The 22,734-nt window shown below is 35.9% G+C and overlaps 1 protein-coding gene and 1 long non-coding RNA gene across 2 annotated transcripts in view; one reads left to right on the top strand and one right to left on the bottom strand.

The window, feature by feature from the left end:
• The window catches only part of LOC134657940 (uncharacterized), a 60,213-nt gene that overhangs the window by 1,315 nt on the left and 36,164 nt on the right, over nucleotides 1-22,734 (top strand). The gene's annotated exons all lie outside the window — the stretch shown is intronic.
• On the bottom strand, nucleotides 1,826-19,338 carry LOC134657988 (uncharacterized). Its single transcript, XR_010097668.1, has 2 exons — nucleotides 18,917-19,338; nucleotides 1,826-1,964 (listed from the first exon to the last, which is right to left on the bottom strand). It is a non-coding gene; the product is annotated as an uncharacterized LOC134657988 (long non-coding RNA).

Genomic DNA, 22,734 nt, shown 5'->3' with positions numbered 1-22,734 from the left:
ATACGACCCTTTAAAGTTTCGACATAGACATGTCAAGTGCTAATTATCGAACTATATAGTACCTATTAGGTACCTATATTCCTGCAATACCTACTTCATACTTTCGCTATTCATATTAATATTATGTCTATCCGCGCATCATCTGCTGAAAGAGATTGCTCTTTAGTGATAAGTATGTCATTGTTTAACCTCTTCTTCGATTTCTGCGCTTAACGTGTACAATCATAATTATATAATGTCGTACCTAATAGCAAATCTTGGATCCTATACTTGAGTATGCAACAGAGATAAACGCTAGACTCTAAAACCACGCTAAGTTTGGACAAACTTGGCAGTAAGAACGCATAAGTAGGTACATATCCCTATAAACTCTATACTTGATATAATATTTAAAACATCCGCTTTTTGAACACATAACAACTCACATTTAAAGACGGGTCTATAGCGAAATTTACTTTATTACCTTTATTTACCGACGTTTCGAACTTTCGACACAGGTCTCACTGGTCGTGGTCGCGGCTAACTGATGTCCCAGCAAAATGTCAAAACAGAGATTTCGCGATAAACCCGTCTATAAATCTATACTTGATGTTGTAGTACTTATTTGGTATGAAAACTTAGCGTGGTCCTGAGCCTAAGTGTAAGGCCTGAGTGGACGCTCGAGTTGGGCGTGCAGCGGGGCGGGGCGCGCGGCGTGCATGTTAAACAAATGCAAGCGTATAGGAGCGGCCTTAGTGCACGCTGCTCAAATTACTTGTGAGCCCGACGCCACGCTGCACGCCCCGCTGAACGCTCCGCTTAGAGCGTCCACTCAGGCCTTACACTAAGAGAGAGACAATCCTTTCTAATATTTACGCACTTCCCGCATTAATTACATTAAGTATTAGATTAGCGTAAGAATAATTTATAGTGTAATTTATCATTACGAAATAAATAAACTAAACTAAACTATTAATAACTTATTAGAGTGTTTCTTTTATTTTGCCTTTTTTGATGTTTTGCCAGTTTTGTGTTATTTCTAGTCAGGATCGCGAGCCATTTTCATCCTTATAGGAGAAAAGAAGTGTCTTAAAATTTCCATTCATTTTTCAATCTTTCCTTTTTGTTACCGCCATGCAAAGTATATGGGGAAATGGTAACACAATAGGAAAAAATCTGGGGCTTTTTTTATCCCATTAGGATCGAAAGAGCTCGTGATCCTGAGTAGAAATAACACTAAAGTGGCAAAAAAGATCACAATATATAAAAGCGGCTAAGTGCGAGTCGGACTCGCCCATGAAGGGTTCCGTAGCAGCAAGTAACATAATTATTATTATTGATTGAATGAAAGGTAAATTGCGGAGTATCGTGTAGAGGAGCCATAATGTATATCATATATTTTTTTAGGGTTCCGTACCCAAAGGGTAAAAACGGGACCCTATTACTAAGACTCTGCTGTCCGTCCGTCCGTCCGTCCGTCGGTCCGTCCGTCGGTCCGTCCGTCCGTCCGTCCGTCCGTCTGTCACCAGGCTGTATCTCACGAACCATGATAGCTAGACAGTTGAAATTTTCACAGATGATGTATTTCTGTTGCCGCTATAACAACAAATACTAAAAACAGAATAAAATAAAGATTTAAGTGGGGCTTCCATACAACAAACGTGATTTTTGACCGAAGTTAAGCAACGTCGGGGGGGGTCAGTACTTGGATGGGTGACCGTTTTTTGCTTGTTTTTTGTTGATGGTGCGGAACCCTCCGTGCGCGAGTCCGACTCGCACTTGGCCGGTTTTATTTAGTTTTATCATTCTCTTATTTTAGAAGTTACAGGGGGGACACACATTTTACCACTTTGGAAGTGTCTCTCGCGCAAACTATTCAGTTTAGAAAAAAATGATATTAGAAACCTCAATATCATTTTTGAAAACCTATCCATAGATACCCCACACGTATGGGTTTGATGAAATTTTTTTTTTGTGTTTCAGTTCTAAGTATGAGGAACCCCCAAATTTTCTTTTTTTTTTATATTTTTGTCTGAAAATCTTAATGCGGTTCACAGAATACATCTACTTACCAAGTTTCAACAGTATAGTTCTTATAGTTTCGGAAAAAAGTGGCTGTGACATACGTACGGACAGACAGGCATGACGAATCCATAAGGGTTCCGTTTTTTGCCATTTGGCTACGGAACCCTAAAAATGTCAAAAAAGAAAAGAAACGCTCATTATGCAAATGTCCGGTCTACCAGTAGTCCAGTAATTGAATCTTTGCCGATACAGTTGCGCAGTCGGATTTGCCAACAATGCGGCGGATTTCACATTACGCCGCTGAATTATTGGCTATAGGCCGGACGGAGTCGCTAATTATTGGTTATATTTAGATTGTTAAGGTACCCAAGAATATCAATTATTTACAATTGTACGCACTTTTTAACGGCCTGGTTCGTAGGCACTAATATTGGACGCAAGCTGTTACTTAGCAATAGTACGTATGCTTTTGAACGGATCCCTTTGTTTGACATAATGATTGAAAGCTTCGATCAACACGGGCTTTCGACACGTCGGAAGGGATAGGCCCAAGCGATATCTTGACATTCAAATCATTCTGCCATTTTTCGCGGGGGGGGAACGTGCATACAGTCGCACTTCTCACACACTTACATACAAAATCCAGTCTGTAATGACGACACAAATACATAGAAAATGACACCCTACACAGACAAATCTTGCACACCTCGATCTGTTTTTGTGTACGGACGAATCACAAGTGTCACAACACGCACACTATCACATTTTCGTCAAATAATTTTATTGTTTTTTGAGAGATGAGAAGTCGGATTTGTCGCTCGACCGATCCGCAATTTGTACTGGGCGAGAAAAATCGATAAATCCAGCAATTACATGAGACTAAAATATAATAATTGTGTTTAAATGTAATTAAACGTATGACATGTAAAAAAAATATTACATGTGAATTGTAACACCTTCTTTTTGTAAATTTGATGTCTTCGACCTCTTTTTACAACAAAAAACCGAGCAATAAGGCATTTTTTTTGCTGCTGTGTTCACTCGCGCGTCTGGACTCGGTCTAGTTAAAAATCCGAGCGCAACTAGTTTTATTACCCGCGTTAGATCAGTTGATCTTGTACCTAGGCAGAGGGGAAATAGTGCGAATGCCGCATCCCTTCAAAGTCATAATGTAATGATTGTCAGATTATCTTTAGTCATAATTCTGAAACCGTTAACTTTTCAGGAATTTCCTAAGGGTCCCCTATAGACAGGTTAAGTTAGGTTAGGTTTGTTTTATGGCAATCCTGAAAAGTGACGCGTTTCTAAACTAAATGAATTATGACTGACGAAAATGCGGGCAAACAATACAAATGACTTAAAACTTTTTGCGAAACAATAGAGACCAGCATCAAATATAGTGACGAACAAAGTGACCTAATATATCGGAACACATCCTTATTTCTATGATAACAAAGGTGTGTTACGATCATGTTACGATATATTTGGTCACTTGGCCGTCACTATCTATTTGATGCTGACTGTACGTCGTCATATTAATATGTAAGTGTTTAAGAAATATTATTGTGCCTTGTTGACCTTCCGAAAACGGCATTAGATCTAGGTTAGATTAGTCTGGTATTGCAGTCGCTTTAAATTTCGGTTAGACTAAAACCAGTGTTATAGGTAAATGTTATAATGCAATAATTTTATCTGTATATTAATTAGATAAATCAGAAATCAGAAAAATATTTATTGTGTAAACTGTGTAGGTACAAGAAGTATTAACTAAGTATATTTTGGATGAGTATCAACAGTTTTACCCTTTTCGGGCATACAATTTAAATTGATAAATGTTTATATTAAAGCAACATTTTTTTCACGTCACCAATTCTAAAAAGGCTTTTTCTCCCCTGCTAGGTGGGATCAAAGTAACGCTTTTCTGTTCTAGAACACTATTTGAAATATTTTTAAACATCAAAATTACCTCATAGGTTATGTGAAAAGCGTAGGTATGTATCACATGGCAGCAAAATTATTTCCACCTTGGGCGTAACTCACTTGAATCTATCATAGAATCCTTCGCTTCGTTTAGGATTCAATGTACGCCCTCGCTGTAAATATGTAATTTTGCTCCCTTGTGACACAATCTACTATTTTGTCAAAATTGACGATGTACCTATCCGTTGACATTATTTTTTCAAAACCTGTCAATGCCAATTGTCATTAATTAAAAAGTTAGGGTAGGTCTCCTAAAATAATTTTCACGTAAAGTGTCATTCTATGGAATTTGCTACCTATGTAAACAAACCGCCATATTGAAACTGTCTAAAAATATGAATTTACTAGTGACTTTTGTTTACATAGTCAGCAAGTTCCATAGAATTACACTTTAGCAGCGTTGGATCGGGTTACAGGAACTACCTTAAGTAGGTCCCGCAATTCAAAAATTAATTTTTATTTGTATAAGTACCTATAGGAAGAGTGATAGTAAAATAATTTTAGCATTAAGAAATATCAATACCAATTATGTCAAGAAATTTTCCACTCGAATGCGATGCGAAGGTTAAATTTATTTACTTATTCTAAAAACCGGTCGGTTTCGCAAATGTAAACAATTATTGGTTTAAGATGATAGGTTACTGCAAATGTCAAGGTTACAATTACGACATAGACATAGAGTCAAAGAACTGTTGCTAAACGAAATGCAATAAAAAATGCGAAGCTCTCTATAGATCATAGTATAATCATAGAGAAATATAGTAAGACAAGAGTGCTCACTCCATACATCAGTTCAAACTATTAATTTCAGTGTCTACATCTAGCATCGAGTAGCGGAACTATCAGTACTGCTACTTGACAATAGATGTAGCCAGGGCCGGAAAGTCTTATCTCAACAGCATAAGACTTTCCGGTCGGTGCTACATCTATTGTCGAGTAGCAGTACCGCTAGTTCCGCTACTCGATGCTAGATGCTAATAGTCTTTTTGGTACTAAAACTGATGTATGGAGTGAGCACTCTATGTATTTTTTTCTTTATGGTATAATATAATAAATTAGTTTAGTTTATATTTTTGTACTTTTTTGTGGCAATAAAGCATTTATTTTCATTTATTTTAATTTAATTTAATTTAATTTCAATTTAATTTCAATTTAATTTCAATTTAATTTCATTTTTTTTCATAGATTGTAGGATAGGTGGTATACGCGTGCGTCCGTGAGGGACAAAACATAGGCAATGCGACACTATGATTGGTCGAATTTATTTGTTGCCCACCATAATCCATACTAATTTATGGTGGGGAATAAAAAAAAGTGAGACTGTGACAAGGACAAACAATAATATCGCTTTCTCTGCTACTCCTACTGAAAGATACATAAGACTATCCCGTTCGGTCATTTCCCTCCATCCCTCATGCCTGATCCAGTTAAAATACTAGGTTCATGGTGTCAAAGAACTGGGGGCGTAGCAAAGATGACATTAATTGAAAACGCTAATCGAAAAACAATTTACAGGAATGACAGATGCAAACGGAAAAGCAGATGGTCATTTTCATACATACATACATACAGAAATAAATATTATAGGACATTTTTACACAAATTGACTAAGCCCCACGGTAAGCTCAAGAAAGCTTGTGTTGTGGGTACTCAGACAACGATATATATAATATACATAAATACATATATAGAAAACAACCATGACTCAGGAACAAGTATCTGTGCTCATCACACAAATAAATGCCCTTACCGGGATTCGAACCCAGGACCGCGGCTTCACAGGCAGGGTCACTACCCACTAGGCCAGACTGGTCGTCAAACTACATACATACATATACATATACATATACAGTTTAATTTATTGCTCGTATTACAGGCCACACGTTGTATATTACTTGTACTCGTAAAATATTATTATACCTTTTTGAAAACAACTTGTATATTAACAAATCTTGCATCATCATCACTAGGTACATAGTATAATAAAACAAAGTCGCTTTTCCCGCTGTCTGTCTGTCTGTCTGTATGTATGCTTAGATCTTTAAAACTACGCAACGGATTTTGATGCGGTTTATTTTTAATAGATAGAGTGATTCAAGAGGAAGGTTTATGTATAATTTGTTAACCCGTGCAAAGCCGGGGCGGGTCGCTAGTTATTATTAAAGTAAAACAAGTAATTTGAATAGAATTAGATACAGGTCTATATCAGTACAATAGTTCCCACGGACGTTACTTGCTTCCAAGGCGTTTCGCAAATCAATTACCATAGAAGCGGCATTCGACGATTAAAATCTAATCCTGATTCGATATTACTCGAAGTTTTGTATGTAAAATATCTACTCGCTCTAAATTCTCTTTGTATTACATTTTCTAGCAACAAAACTAGATAGATACATGTTACGAGAATATTTATATGTAAAATTTTAAGTTTAAATTTCAGAATGTTGTTTTAAAATGAGAGCGTAATCGCGTGACTCTTAAATAGTGTTGTTTTTTGCAAAATAGTTCAAGATTTTACTATGTGTGTTAAACTTTCCCGCCGATACCTGTACAAAGCTATAAATACTGCAAACAATGTCAAATAAATATCAGAACAAGATCCAATTTTTAAAGTTCGAATATTGCTCTTATTACAAGTAGATTAGATACTTACATTACAACTGGTTATTTGAGCAAGTTTGATCACGATCTGCTATGGGATACTGGCATTTGGGGAAAGTTCAAATAAAATGGTTCTTAAGAGTTTGCTTAATATACTAATTATTTAAAATAGATTAAATAGGGTATTAGACTGTATATAAAATAAATTATTTTACACCATGCATGAAATAAAGCACCAGAAGATTAATAGAGAAACCTAGACGGCAGTTATTTTTAGACAACATTTCTATTTTAAAACCCGTATAAAATTATAAATAGTAGGTAATTTGATTTGTGACGTCACATGCTAGTGTTTCATATAAATTCCATAGAAGAAAAATCGTTTTGACAGTTCAAAAAAAGAAACTGATTTGACTAGTAGTCAAATACCCTATTTTTAGATAATCTATGATTATGATACTTATAACTATAGTCTGTGCGGAAAGAGAAGAGTCGTGGAATGTATTGGGCCCCATACATTCCACGACTCTTCTCTTTCCGCACAGACTCTAAAGTAAAATATTATTTTACCGCACGTTTACTGTTTTAACTTCATGAATGAAACAAAAGACATCAACGCGCTCGTGACAACTTTTTTAGTTTAAGAAATTAAAATAATTAATAATTTAATCAAAACTTGATCAGCATAAAAGTTGATAGAAACTTTTAACCTAAGTTCTACCCGAGGCATGGTATAGTATCAAAATATACTTTCTTAGTAGATCTCGACAATATCTGTACCTAGAATATATGTAAGTCTATATTTTAAACTTTAAGGGCCACTAACCCGGGGTTAACCGGTTAAATCTGGAGTGACCATGGTTAACAGTACAATTTGATACTGGGCTAAGCGGTTAACCCCGGGTTAGTGGGATGGTGTGGCGCTAAGGTCCTTAACTCAATGTTATGATCTTGTGACCTATTCGTTGTCACAGAATAAATAATAGTACTAAGTACAGAAGACTCACTCTCTAACAAAACGCGTCTGTTACGATCAGCACAGATATGGCCGCTAGGTGGCGACAGCGCCACGCGCGGCTTATGGCTAGCCACCAAAATTGGTGTGGAACGGATGTACTTTTAGCTACCTGTAGCAAAGCGACAAAATCGCGGAGTGCGCCACGCCTGGCGTTGTATAAGTAACATAACTATATCGCTCCGTGCAAAGCACCCGTAGGGGAAGCCGAAACGATCGCAGCGCTTGATGTGGCCAATAATGACAAGATTGGTAACAGTGTTTCTGTCAATTCCCATACTTCTCAGTTATTTTACCTTTAATAAGAATAAGAATAATCATACTTCCGATAAAAATGGGTCACGATAGCTATTGTGTGGTAAACTGCAATAATACTGGACGAAACAGTAATAGGATAAACTATGGTTTTCTGAATACATAAATACCTATATTTTTTACGTTACAAGCCAATAAACATGTCTAGTCGCATTGCAACATATTTGACAGGCGATTTCGACAATATATTGTACTCGTAGGGCACTTATAAATAATTGCCTATTCAAATGGCCATTATGAATTCATTGTGCAATGCGAGTAACCTTTTTCGTCAGTGATACTTTTGGGATTAGGCGAGCGTTTCTTTTAATTTTTGTAATTTTTATATATTGTGACCCTTTTTGCCACTTTTGTGTTATTTCTAGTCAGGATCGCGAACCCTTTTCATCCTTATAGGAGAAAAAAGTGTCCTAAAATTTCCATACATTTTACAAACTTTCCTTTTTGTTACCGCCATACAAAGTATATGGGGAAATGGTAACACAATAGGAAAAAAACTCTAGGACATTTTTTTATCTCATTAGGATCGAAAGAGCTCGTGATTCCGAGTAGAAATGAAAAGTGGCAAAAAAAGTCACAATATATAAAAATGGCAAAAAATAAAAGAAACTCTCATGTACTTACTCTCAACATATTAACGTCAATAAAACGTAGTGATCCAGAGAATTGGCAGAGGCACTAGTTTTTATGAAAGCGACTGCCATCTGAGGGTAAACTACACCTTACATGATGTAGACATGATGATGATGAAGACACCTGGACATACTCCAATTTTTTTAATTAAAAAGTGAAAAAATCGCTCTTTGGCAAGGCATTCCAAAGGGTCGCAAGTTCATATCTTATCCCGAAGCGGCGAATTTCCATTTTTCTTTAACATGTCGGACAAAACTATCTCACACGTCCGGAGCGGTTAAAAAGAGAGCAATACATAACCAGTTCAACACGCGTTATACAGTTGCCATCAGATATATCCGAGCGGCCAAGGTGTTCACAATATCTGAACACGCACTCTAACGCCTTGACTCTAAAGGCGTGTTCAGATATTTGTGAGCGCCTTGGCCGCTCCAATATATCTGATGGCGTCTGTACTGTTGCGTGACAACAAACTATAGTATAGATCACTATAATGATCATTATGATCTACGCTACACTCGTGAGCAGAGGTCAATACCGTCATTAGGATGACATAATGTTATGGCTAAAGTCTACACGTAATGACATGTTTTATAAACGAGAATTTATGAAACATGTAAGTTTAACAAATAGAATTTAAACAACAGTTTTGAATGATTCAGGTTAGTTTCACTAGACTTATAGCTACCGGGATATAATATTATGAACCGTGATTACATTTTGTATTGTTTTCGAGCTCCCGATATTTCGACGCTGTTACATGCATCTTGTTCACGGGTAACAACACAAACAACAACAAAAACAACAAACAAACACCAACAACAACAACAACAAAGAACAAGATGCATGTAACTGCGTCGAAATATCGGGAGCTCGAAAACAATACAAAAGGTAATCACGGTTCATAATTCATATCCCGGTCGATATAAGTCTAGAATTTAAACTGTCGTGCGTCATACTAATATTAAGACGAAAGGCGACAAAGTGTCATGACTGCTTCTTCATACAAACGTAGTCCCCATTTTCCTCTTTGGATAGTAACATTATTGTTTTTTTTACACAATCAATGTAGGGGTTTACTAATGAATGGGCCAAAAACGTTTCCCAAAGTATCACATCCCAAACTATGTTTCCCAAATTATCATTTCCCAAAAAAATGTTTGGCAAAACAACTTATCGCAATTTTTCAGTTAGCAATAGTCTTTTTTGCCAAGTTATTGTTGAGCAAATAATTACTTGGTCAATTTTCATTTTACCAAGTATTATTTAGTCAAATGTATCATTAAGCATAACTTACATGTCCCAAAATATTACATGGCATACAATTTACATACCAATAGAGGGCCTGCAGTATTTTTATTTTTGCTTTCATTTGAAATACTTTATCCCGACCTTGGTTTTTTTTATCATTTGGGTCAATTTCTGAACACGATTTTTTTTCTGTCCGTGATGAAAATCGCGGGTTAGCATCAGATAATACTTACCATTTTTTTTTTACATAAAGAAGTCACCCTTTCACACCGAGTTCCATATGAATTCACTGATTAGTTGGTTTTTAGAGTACACTTAAAAATACCTAAAGGCTCAAATTACTACTCCCGTGCCCTGTCCGGAATCGACTTTTGAGCATAATGAAAAATCCTACGAAAAATTCTACATTAGTATCACTAATTTAGTGTCAAATACTTAAACTAGATGATATTTACTATCACTGAGCACATACACTATTAGCTTCATTGTGGTAAATAACTCGTGATCGATGTTTAAATTTTGTCCGAGCGCGCGAGTACAATTTCGTTGGCAAAACTCAAAGGGCTCTGACAGCCGACGTTTGTATTTGAACCGCCTCGTATCCCGCCTCACCTGTACTGGCAGTATTCGGCTGTCTCTCAAAGCAAGCGGATGTAAGTCAAGCCGCGGCGTGTTCGAGCAAATCGCGTAAGTATTTCGGAAGCCGGGTGGGCGACAATTTTTTTCTAATTTCGATGCCCCTTATAAATTTTATTTTCCACATAGCTTTTCAATAACAATTGTCATATTTAGGAGCCCTTTATGTATCTTTATGTAAGAGATAACATAACAGTTTGGTCAAACACGAATTAAATTTTTGGCGAATTTTTTTATTACGAATTCTAATTTCCGTGCCCTAATTCCCATAGCATATTTACCTAAAACAGCTGATTAAGTGGCACGGGAATTAGAAAGTATTACATATATTGTCAACAAATCTTTTATTGGGGGCACTGTAAGTTAATTGGCAATGTTTACATCATATTATTATTACATATATATATTGGCATTGAATATATATTATATGTAATAATAATATGAAGTATATCTTTTTATTTTACATTTAAGGAAATCTTAAAGAATGCACAAAAATCTGTGAACGGTTTTTTAGTATAAGTATTATAGTACATACAGGGTGGACCCGAATAACCCGGGCAATTTTAATACGTAAGGTAAGGTGGGGTAAGACGACACCGGGGTAAGACTATCACTTGTATGGAATCCTTGTACTGTTAGTCTTGCCCCACCTTACCTTATTCATTGATCATATTATAACATTAAAATATTATATAAACATAAAACTATTTCTGGAATGATTACATATTATAATACCTGTACCTAAGGTTACATGAAACAAAATGAGTCAAATTTGCAATGTTTTTTTTTTGTAAATTTGACAGCTGACAGCGTATGCCGTATAAAGTTTAAATATCTGGGAGACTGAGCTTTGCTTGGGAAACATATACCTACCTAAAAACTCAAAAATGCGCGTGTTTCCAGAGATAACACCTAGCTAGATCGATTTTTCACCCCAGAAAACCCTCATATATGATCAAATTTCATCGAAATCGTTAGAGCCGTTTCCGAGATCCCCGAAATATATACAAGAATTGCTCGTTTAATAGATTAATTGTTATAAATTAGCTTTTCTAATACAAGAAAAATTAAATATATCCTATTCTTACTATATTATAAATGCGAAAGTATCTCTGTCTGTCTGTCTGTTATCTCGTCATGCTTAAACCGCTGAACCAATATTATGTTGATGATATTTGGCATGGAGATAGTTTGAGGCCCGGGGAAGGACAAAGGATCTGGGGGCACGGCAGTGCCGCCGCCAAGTCGAGCAAAACAAAGTGGCACGGCCGTACCATCAAATCTCAATAACATTCTATCAAAATAACATTTAATTTGAACATGTAGTCTAAGAATTAATGCACTTTATAATCCCTTAGTTTTGTCACTGACACAATCACTCACGATCATCATTATTCTAAGGTACTTCTAGCATACCCACAAGTTCCAAATTTGAAACGTAATACTGCAATATTAGTCATGTTCTAAAGATCTAATAACTGCATAAATAAGTTTGTAATCCTAGAAATATATGCGATAACAAATTTACCTTTTAGTTCTTACAACTAGTAGGGAAAGTAAAGGTACACTACGATGTACGATGTGAGTATGTATAAAGATGTGTATAGTTATGATATATGTGTATACATAGTATCAGTATGGTATGGGTATGATTACCTGAAAAGAAGGACAGCCTACAAAAAGAGATGGGATCCTATCAAAAACATTACATGTAAAAAGATGCAAGTCTCGCAACGCAGTTCTTCTACTATAAAAAAGTTTTAGATCAAGACCAAGTCGGTTATTTTAATCAGTGCCAGGGGGTATTAAAACCGTAATACTATTAGATACCTTATTAGGGTTCCGTAGCCAAATGGCAAAAAACGGAACCCTTATGGATTCGTCATGTCTGTCTGTCTGTGATAGTCTTACCCCGGTGATAGTTTTACCCCACCTTACCTCATATGTGGTCAAACAATTTTTTGTGTTATGAATTTATGAAGGCAGCATATTCGATTTCTTCAGATTAACTTACACAATAACTTCTTCTCTCTGTGCCCCTATTTATTTCTTAGTATCATTTCCTATACGGCCATATACCAGATCATACACCTTGTACCTATCTACATGCAGATACATAATGACACTATTTAATGAATAGTTTTGTATGTAAGGCGGACAAGTTTACGCAACTACTCAAAGTATTGTTTTGAAATATGTATATTTTACTAAGAAAGAGAGATTATCAAGGAAACGATTAGTCAAATACGTAGTTTTTAGTGTATCATACTTTCGTAGATTTGTCGTCCGAAACTAAGATTAAAGAAGGTAAATATTCGATGCCACTTCAGTATGGTCGAAGTATATTATTGTAGATTAAAATATACATAAATAATAGTTTTAACTACCAAAATAAGTTAAGAAAACAATTCCTGTGCTATGTTCTAATTTACGTGCTAGTAAAATCTAATTCCCATGGACACACTAATTCCCGTGCCCTGACCAAACTTTTAAATTGAAATAACTTTTATAGTTTTATGAATATTTTTACCCCATAAGAAAATTAATATTTATTATATTTTTTATCAAATTATCAGCATAATTTTTTTTGTGTAATGTTGGTATTTCAAAATTCCATGGGAATTAGACAAAAATGCTCGTTTGGTGAAATTGACCCATTTTGGTTTTTTATGTTTTACGCAAACGGATGGAATTTAATAAAAATATAATTCCTGACCTGTTAAATTGATTTTTTTTTTCAATCCCAATCCACGCCTTTTCTGTTACATCTTTTCTGACATAATCTGGCAGCTTATAATTATACAAACATGGATAAGTTTCCACCTCCTGAACATAATTAATAATAAAAGTTTGTTCCGCCGTCGTTTTGTGTACGACGCGTATACGACTCGAGTCGCGTGCGACCAGACTACTGTCTTAGTAGCGTGCGATTGATATCAAACGTGTCGTCGACGCGTCTCGTCGACGCGACGCGGCTACTTACAAACGACGCGTAGGACACGCGTACGAAACACAAATCGCTTGAGAGTAGCCTCGTGAGAGAAGGGCCTAAGAATGGAGAAAGCTACTGATTCTGAGTAGTAAATATTATATAAATTCAAAATTCTAACAGAACGAATTTAGGTTCAAATTTAAATAGAGATGCCTATTTGCCAAATTTGCGAAGTGACAATTTGAGCAAACATCTTTTTGGAATATAATATTAGCCAATAAAAAACGTTTGCTAAATAAGTTTTTGTCCTAATAACATTTGACAAAGTAAAATCATGCCAAATGATAATTTGACCAAATAAGTTATATGCGAAGTGTAACTTTGCTAAAGGTTTCTTTGGGAAATGAAACTATTGCGATAAGTTTGTTGGGAAGTGAAATTTGGCGAAATGTATTTGGGCCAAACGGAAGTACACCCAATGTAGGTGATGATGATCGTTTGGTGTCGTTGCAGTTTTTTCTTCCTTTTATGAAACTATAGTGCGTCAAGCAAATCTTGTCAGTAGCAATGTACTGCAAATTAAAGTAGGGTAACACTCAAAGAGCAGAATTGCGCTAAGAAAAGCAGCAATGTACATCGAACCAAAACGTGTTTATTTTCTGCCCTTCATACGCCAGTTCGAGTTAATTATCATAACCTCAAATTTTAGTATGTTTACCGTCAACGAGCATGATTGTACATTGTAGGCACCTTAGCTTTGTTTGAGGTCATGCATAATCTTGGTATTTAATGGTGACAGCAGAAATTTCTCTTGAAATAGAAACGATTCAGAATGTAAACAATAAGATGATGGCTGTCATTCAAGATTTTTTATTTTTTTTAATTTATTACGAGCATTGGCAACTTGGCCATCAGCTCAAACATAAAACGAAACAAATTACAATTCCAGCTTATACACAGTACAATGTGATATGAATTTAAAAGTTACATTACATTAGTCTATGTGTAAAGTAATTACAATGCCCAGCTTATACCTTCCACATTCCACAGATAACACATAGATGACACGCGATTTTGGAATTATTCGAACACAGTGTTGCTAACCGGCAATTTTTCAAATTTGCCGCCTTTTACTACTGACAAGATTTGGTTGATCCAGTATATTTTGCCTTATAACTGTGACATTTATAATATTTACACCTGGGGCCCGTTTCTCAAAAGCTTGTAACTTGTAATACAAGTGAAAGTCCCTTTCTAACAAAAGCTGTCAAAAAGTGACATCCGCTTGTATTACAAGTTACAAGCTTTTGAGAAACGGGCCCCTGAACGAAGATTCGTGGTAATTTTAATCGAAGCCTCGGTAATTTTACGCCGCAAAAATATCTGACACGATCTTATATTTGTAGCGCCCTAAGAGCGTGTCATATATTTTTTTCACCACACCAACTGGTAAAGGCTCTCTTAATCGTTCAAAAACTGATAGCAAAGTTGCATTTTATTCATATGTTAGGCAAACTTTTTGAGTTGTTTTCTTATGTTTGCTGTTAGAATTGACTTTTAAATGATGATTTTGAATGATAGATATTTAATAACATTCATTTTGAATCGATTTGCTCTCTCTGATTTTGTTTATATTTTAAAGTTATGTAGTATTTTCCTTGGTGTTGGTGTGGTGAAAAATTTTGTGTTTCGCTCGGTGGAAAAATTTGTTTAACTCTCGTGCCTTGAATTCTCGCAACGCTCAAGATTACATTTTTCAATTTTGGAATTATTCGCTAGCTCGGGTATTTACACGATCGGGGATCTCAGGGATTAGCACGAGAGGTTAAACAACAACTTTGCCCCCTTGTAAAACAATAGTTATTTATACAACAAGAGATCAAAGTTTGATATTTCTTCGAGTGCTTATTTTGAGTCCCGTGCAAGCGAAAGATTCTATACTAGATTCACGAGCGTAGCGAGTGAATCTAATTTAGAATCTTGAGCGTAGTAAGGGACTCAAAAGCGCACGAGATGTAAATAACTTTGATCTCGTGTAGTTCACAAAACTTTTCACTTCAGCAGTGAGAACATATTAGAGATCTCGAAAAATGTATTCCTTCTTCATCACTTACCTCTATTCACTCATGTTTTCTTAAGATATACCAACAATTAAGTTTTCACCTTAGCAGCTCGAACAAGGGTAGGTACTTTGCTACTTAAAAACAGTGAGCAAAATCGCATTTTGCTCACTGTTTTTAAGTAGCAAAGTACCCTTGTTCGAGCTGCTGAGGTGAAAATAACTATTGCGGCTTTCGAAGAGTAACATACTATTGCGGCTGTACATCTGCTGGCTGTACCGATATGATGTTAATAGTGTACAGTGTACCAGTAAGCTCAGTTTCTCAAGCATACTGTCCCTTTCGTTTGTTATTGCTGTTTCGAGGTTAAATGCCGTTACATAATAAGTACTTACGTTAGCAACTTGCATCTCCTTATGCTTTGTACTTGTTTGCAAAGAGGTTATTTGAGATGAGGAATTAATAACTCACATTTATAGACGGGTCTAACGCGAAATTTATTCAATTACCTTTATTTACCGACGTTTCGACACAGGTTTCACTGGTCATGGTCGCGGCTAACTGATGTCCCAGCAAAATGTCAAAACAGAGATTTGTGCAAATACCCGACGAAAAGTGTATGAAAAAGTTTGGGGTAGACATCACATTTTCAAAGCACCCACTTCACATAATGTTAATTATTGTCAATAGTCCAAAAATAATTAATAGTAATTAGTTTAGAAATTAATAAGTTGGTTACGATTTGATTGTGTCCTGAAAATTTGAACTGTCTAGCTATCACGGTTCATGAGATACACACGGTGACAGAGACAGACAGACGGACAGTGGAGTCTTAGTATAAGGTCCCGCTTTTACCCTTTGGGTACGGAACCCTAAAAACATTTTTTTATATGATTGAAATTAAGTAAGTATTGAGTATATTTTGCATCTATTAGCAATAGACAATAATTATATGTAGGTACATAATCTAGCATCGGATTAAAAAAAAACAAAGCCAGGTAAGGAGTTTCTATATTGATAAAATCAACTAAGTATACCTATCGATATGATTGATTGATTGATAGTTTTCTCAACTACTAGTGATCGCTTTGGTATATCAATCCCCAGGCTGTCCCCAGCTTTGTTTATTAAATGTTTTTTTATTACTTTTATTTCGAAGTTGGAGATATTGTAATACAGAATTAATTAAAATTAAAAAGCCATCGTAGCTCCCACGGATGGACCGATTTTCAAATCAAATCAAATATCATTTATTATCAGGCAACTAACGCCCATAGATACATACTTACCTTACATACTAACATACATACAATAATAAAAATCTTACAAGCTAAAAAAATATTTTATTTCGGCGACACTATGGTTTTCTGTTGTGTCGCCTGTTCCGGTGTAGGATTTGGCAGACTCCCACGAAAACGCCGAAACACCACACCCTTCGGCCAGAATTCCGCGCTCGCGATGGTTTCCAGCAGCGGCCGCGGCACATTGGTTTCCAGCGGCGGGATTTTGATGCGGTTATTTAGGTGAAAGCGTTACCTTGCGGTGGCTATGTTTAATGTTTTTGTACACAACTAACATTTTTATGGACATACTTAGTCTGAAATAAACGATTTTTTTTTTTTTTTTAATAAACATCGATCTCGCAGTTTAAAGAGAGAGAAAGGGCTAAGATACGTCACGGAGCGTTAACGATTGGCACGTTGGCTACGCGGCCTGCTTTTTAGGGTTCCGTACCCAAAGGGTAAAAACGGGACCCTATTACTAAGACTCCGCTGTCCGTCCGTCCGTCCGTCTGTCACCAGGCTGTATCTCACGAACCGTGATAGCTAGACTGTTGAAATTTTCACAGATGATGTATTTCTGTTGCCGCTATAACAACAAATACTAAAAACAGAATAAAATAAAGATTTAAGTGGGGCTCCCATACAACAAACGTGAATTTTGACCGAAGTTAAGCAACGTTGGGCGGGGTCAGTACTTGGATGGGTGACCATTTTTTTGCTTGTTTTGCTCTATTTTTTGTTGATGGTGCGGAACCCTCCGTGCGCGAGTCCGACTCGCACTTGGCCGGTTTTTCTAAAATGATATAATTATGGTATTTTTGGCACCAAATTGTTTTTTTTACATAGGGCGTAAAATCATTTTTAAAATTTTAATTTAATAGTTATTGCGTGAGTTATGGGTAGGTTCAAACAGGGATAAGAAATTACTTTGAACCAGACGTAAACATTGTAACACTTTTCATTTCTATCCGTGTTTTACCTTTAGTGGTTAGACAGTGCTAACCTAACCACTTGGTAACTCACACATAACAGAACATAACCCGCCGCAACCCGTAATAGAAGATTCAACGTAACTTGCAAGTTGCAACGGTTACTTAACATAAAACACACGAAAAAGATTCTAAGCGACGTCAATATACATACTTGTAACTTCACACATTGTACAAAAAACCGGCCAAGTGCGAGTCGGACTCGCCCACCGAGGGTTCCGCACTTTTTTGTACCTAGGTATTTAGTTATAGCGGCAACAGAAATACTTACATCATCTGTAAACATTTCAACTGTCTAGCTATCACGGTTCATGAGATTCAACCTGGTGACAGACAGACAGTCGGACAGACAGACGGATAGACAGACGGACAGAGGAGTCTTAGTAATAGGGTCCTTTGGGTACGGAACCCTAAAAACTGCCGAAAAACAATAGTTACCTTGGACAGATTAAGAGTCATACGAACCTCGCCGACATACGATTACATTTACGCTCTCATTTTAAAACGACATTCTGACATAACATGACATTGAAATGAACATTCAAGTAGCATTTATTTATCGGCCCAATTCGAATAATTATAAGTTACGTTTTTGGTTCAAGAAAATGTTACTTTTGACTGACAGTGACCTCTTAGATTTCTTAGAGGCATTGTTCTGAATACGGCCGTATATATGTCTGGTACCAGTTATCGTTGCTATAGTTCTGTTTTTTTAGCATTAGAAAGAAGTAAGCGATCTTGACATGTCTTTTTATTAAAATTACCATTGAAATATAAGTCACATCAAATATGTTATAATTATAAATCATGTACGATCTTTTACATTCTTTTGCTTTCATAGATAAAGATAAAGATAAAAGATAGTTTATTCAAGTAGGCATAATTACAATGCGCTTATGAACGTCAAATAAAGCTAGGTAGACCGGCTCCAACCCTACACCTCTGCCCCGAGAAGATTTAAATCCCCCCTCAATTGGAGGAGGGTATCCCATTATGGGACTGGCAACAAACTCGGCGGGACACATCTTTTCAAAAATAATTACATCTTATAATTAACATGCAACATACGTAATATAAACTATTTTTTTTAACCGTTTGCAACATTTTTTAATAAAAAGATACATCAAGATTGTTTACCTTCTTTCTATGCTAAAAAAAGCGGCCAAGTGCGAGTCGGACTCGCCCATGAAGGGTTCCGTATTTAGGGGATTTATGACGTATTAAAAAAAAACTACTTACTAGATTTCGTTCAAACCAATTTTCGGTGGAAGTTTGCATGGTAATGTACATCATATTTTTTTTTAGTTTTATCATTCTTTTATTTTAGAAGTTACAGGGGAGGGGGGGGACACACATTTTACCACTTTGGAAGTGTCTCTCGCGCAAACTATTCAGTTTAGAAGAAAATGATATTAGAAACCTCAACATCATTTTTGAAGACCTATCCATAGATACCGGGGACACATATGGGATTGATGAAAAAAAAAAATTGAGTTTCAGTTCTAAGTATGGGGAACCCCCAAAATTTATTGTTTTTTTTTTCTATTTTTGTATGAAAATCTTAATGCGGTTCACAGAATACATTTACTTACCAAGTTTCAACAGTATATTTCTTATAGTTTCGTAAAAAAGTGGCTGTGACATACGGACGGACAGACAGACGGACAGATAGACATGACGAATCCATAAGGGTTCCGTTTTTTGCCATTTGGCTACGGAACCATAAAAAAACGAACTATAGAAGTTGTAATATGTACAAAAAAATGAGAGTTTTGTGTACAAAACTTCTACTTGCTCTATTTCTTTGTTTATCATTTTTACATCAAACTTAACCATGCCATTTAAAAATGAGAGCGTAACTTAGATTGTATGAGAGCGGCTTATTGGTGGCAGTTTCGTGTGACTCTTAACACACTGAGGCATATTTTACTGCAATTCCTTGTCGCTTCGGTGATTTTCGCGTTCTACTTTTACTGATTGTACACAATATATGTAATATATTGTATGATACTTATCTTGAAATTGAGTGACCTTTTGTGTCGTTCACTTATTAAGTAGGTAATTAGACCGGTTTCTTTTACAAGAAAAACTGTTTAAAATGTAACCATTGGTTTGTATTGCGAATAAAACATGATGTAATAAAGAAAAGGTAACATTTATTGTAGAAACTTAAATATTAAATACAAACTAAAAATATAGAAAATAACTACTTACTAAAACCCGTCCCGCGCTGTCCCCGACGCAAAGGTGCCCATCACGCTCGCTGCGTTGCTGCGTTGTATTGCGATGGACAGCCTATAACAAAGTATACCTATTCACCTGTGTTCATACAAGTATCTATATCTAATGCCTTTAAACGAGCCATTCTTGTTTATATATACAGGGTGTTGCCTGAGACAAGAGCAAATAATTAAAACGTATATTACACTCCTCAAACTATAAAACTTTTGTTAAACAACTTTTTTAAAAATTATGAATCCTTTAGACTTCCTCTTTTTCATACAAAATAAATATTGCCTTCAATGTACGCTGACATCAGTGTGTTTGACGTTGCTTATCAGTCTTATCACGCTTTAAAGATTACAAAATTTGCAATACATTGCGTCTTAGAATAAACTTAAAAGTGTAATAAAAATCAAAACAAGTTATTTTTAAATGTTGCTGAACAAATGTTGGTCAGTTTGAGGAGTATATAGCCTACAGTTTACTCGTAATTTATTGCTCCTGTTACAGGAAATACCCTGTATATTTCGGGGATCTCGGAAACGGCTCTAACGATTTCGATGAAATTTACTATATGGGGGTTTTCGGGGGCGAAAAATCGATCTAGCTAGGTCTTATCTCTGGGAAAACGCGCATTTTTGAGTTTTTATATGTTTTCCGAGCAAAGCTCGGTCTCCCAGATATTAATGAATTTAAGAGACTATATCACTCATGAAATTACGGCTACATTAAAAAGGCCACACTAACCCAGGGTTAAGCGGTTAAACTAGAGTTACCATGGTACTAGTACAATTTGACACTGGGTTAACGGTTTAACCGCTTAACCCCGGGTTAGTGGGATGGTGCAAGTGGCGCTAATACAATTAAGGATTCTAGATAGGTATACAAAAGGACATTTGATATTAGGAAATCTAGATATTGTCTCAGCAAAAATTATGTTGAAATGGGAGATTGAAACTAGGTACTTAGTACTGTACTGTGCGGTTTAAGAGGAATTTCCTCCCGCGGACGCTCCGGCTGTGGAAGGTTTTCCCGAGGGTCTACAGTATGGGTTCTTTAAAAAAAGGATACAGGTTTTTAAAAGGTCTGCAACGCGCATGTAACACCTCTGGAATTGCAGGCTTCCATAGGCTACGGTGACTGCTTACCATCAGGCGGACCGTATGCTTGTTTGCCACCGATGTTGTATTAAAAGGAAGTGCTTGGCTGGCGTCCTCTTCTCCTCTTCTCCCTCTAAACTGATGACATCTGCATTAATCCTCTAAGTTTGTTTCTTTTGGGATGTTTAATAGTCTTTATATGTAAAGTTCGTTACTCGTTATATTGTAATGTTTAGATAGTTTTTTCTTCTCTGATATTTTTCACTGTAGCTATAATATGGTGTTAATTAGTTTGTAATATTGCCGCTAAATTGTAAAACATGCTGTGTACACTTGCAATTGTATTACCGTATGATGTATGTTTAGTGTACCTAATAAAGTAAAATAAAAATAAAAAGTAAAATAAAAGAAGTAGGTATATACTTAACGCGAAACGTTTTTGAGTATAAAAATTACTGGTGTTTTTTTTATTGTCTATTAACACACTGAGCCCGGTTCAGATGTAAAAGTTTGTTTTGGTCACATTTGGTACGATCTTGAAGCTCGACATTCATGCTATTTAGTGCATGCGAAATGACGTGAAACTCGTGCTTGAGACGCGCGACAAGCACCAAAATGGTTATCAAGGTCACATCAAACCTTAATATATTGTTAAATGGGAATGGAACTCACTATTGTTATTATTATTATTAAACCTTTTATTCCTTAAATATATATATAATACTACACTTTATTTTATATTATTTCTAATTTAAGGATCCCTTTTGGGTATATGCCTCCTCTAATCCTTTCCAGTATAAGTATCCTATTTTTTGCATCTTTGGTCCAATTAGGCCCAGATATTGAGACAATATCGTCTGTCCACCTCGTCCGTGGTTTCCCACGGTGTCTGGTACCTTGAGGTCCTTGCCATTCTGTGACCGCCTTTGGATGGAACTCACTAACTTGTGTCTAAATGTCATAAAAGTAATACCGTGAATATGTTTTGAAAGCCCTTAAAACTAGGGTGACTGTTATAGTTAATAAAAAAATTAAAATATCAAAATAAATATAGTTTTATTTCAGGATGTTTCAGGTAACATATACAGTTGTACACCCATATCAAAATACAATTTTAAAGTTGCAAAGCCAAAAGGAATAGGTACTTAAATAGAAACTTAAACAAAAGAAACAACGGATTGCATTCAGGGAGTGCCGGCAGAAGTGAAAACTCAATAACTAGTGCAAAATGCACTATGTATAATTGAGGTTAACGCCATCTAGCGTTAGAGTTAATTACTTGAAACCCCTAAGTACATCACTGTTAGTACTCGAGTTATTAACCAGTTAGAGCGAAACTCACTAGATGGCATTCAAATCAATAAAGAAAAACTCAATGACATTACATGTAACAGTTTTTCATGTAATGTCATTGAGTTTTTCTTTATTGATTTAAATGCCATCTAAATGAGTGGCCATCTAAATATTACGGTCACGTGATCGCCTTACGCTGTCTCGAGTTTAACATTTTTACCCTACCTCAAAAAGTGCACAGCGCCGCTAAAGAAGTTTTCACTTCAACAAGTAATGTTGCATATAACAACTAGGTATGCAGTGGCAGTCAATTACTATGCAGTGGCTACACTATTAGGAAGGCCAATTACTATGCAGAGGTCAATAACTGTAGCAGTCACCCTACCTACTTCAAGAGATCTCCAATTATAGCGACCACG

This window comes from Cydia amplana, chromosome 21 (assembly GCF_948474715.1).
Source record: "Cydia amplana chromosome 21, ilCydAmpl1.1, whole genome shotgun sequence".
Taxonomy (NCBI): domain Eukaryota; kingdom Metazoa; phylum Arthropoda; class Insecta; order Lepidoptera; family Tortricidae; genus Cydia; species Cydia amplana.
The sequence above is the reverse complement of the archived record's forward strand: the minus strand, read 5'-3'. Positions and strand labels throughout refer to the sequence as shown.